This window comes from Octodon degus, unplaced genomic scaffold (genome assembly GCF_000260255.1).
Source record: "Octodon degus isolate 3935 unplaced genomic scaffold, OctDeg1.0 scaffold00083, whole genome shotgun sequence".
NCBI classification, from domain to species: domain Eukaryota; kingdom Metazoa; phylum Chordata; class Mammalia; order Rodentia; family Octodontidae; genus Octodon; species Octodon degus.
In genome coordinates, this window is record NW_004524659.1 from 5,848,182 (window position 1) to 5,849,373 (window position 1,192).

Here is a 1,192-nt window from a genome sequence, read left to right on the forward strand (position 1 = left end):
CACACACACACACACACACACACACACACAAAACCCACTGAATCTTGGTGCAGTTTGTTACACAGCAATAGCCAGCTACAACAGCCTTTTCATCAATGTGTGCTCGGAGAACTGACAATCCATATGCAAAAAAGAAAAACAAACTTTGATCCACGTCTTCCATGCCATACAGAAATTTAAGACTCCAAATGGACCACAGAACTAAATGTAAAGCCGAAACCCAACTACTAGAAGATGTAGCATAAAATGTTTGTACACTTGAGGTAGGCATAGATTTCTTAGGTATAGGGAGATGGCTCAGTAGAATAAGCACTTGCCTGGCAAGCGCAAGGACCTGAGTTTAACCCCCAGTTCCATAAAAAAAAAAATACAGAGTTCTTAGGTGTGTATTTTTCTATGAAAGAAAAAAAAAATGGATGAATTGGACTTCATAAAAAATGGCAACATCAGGGGCCGGGGAGATGGCTCAGTAAAATAAGCGCTTCCCTGGCAAGGACAAGGACCTAAGTTCAATCCCCAGTTCCGCAAAAAAAAAAAAAAAAAAAAGGCAACATTGAAGCACTATTAAAAAACAGGCCACAGATCAAAAGATATTTGTTTTGTTTAATTTTTTTTTATTTATTTGTGGGGGGGCAGCTCAGCCCACCAGGGGGCGGGGCTGGCTGGCATGTGGTGGTGGGGGATTGAACCACGGTCCCTGTGCTTTGCTGAGCTTGTTCTAAGTAGGTGCTTTAGACCACTGAGCCATCTCACCAGCCCAGATCAAAAGATATTTGCAAATCACTATTAGATAAAAGATCTGTACCCAGAACATGCAAGGCGCTCTCAGAATGTGACAGGAACACAAAAAACTCAATTTGGGAAAAATGGGCACAACTCAGACAGATATTTCACTAAAGAAAATATACAGATGACTTTTTTAAGAAGCACATTACAAGATGCTTAGCACTGTTTGTTATCAGGGACACACAAAGTAAAGCCACAATGAGATGCTGGCCATGTGGCAATATCTGAGTTTTGCGCTGGCCCACAGCCCTGTGATGTGGAAGAGAACCACATCCACGTCATTTTGTACTCTAGTGCCACTTTAAAGCTGAAGTTTCTGTTTCCTTAAGCTTGTTTTTTGCAAATGGTGTCATAGTTACCTAACTGGATACCACCCCATGCTTTGCCATAAGACCTCTTGTTCCCT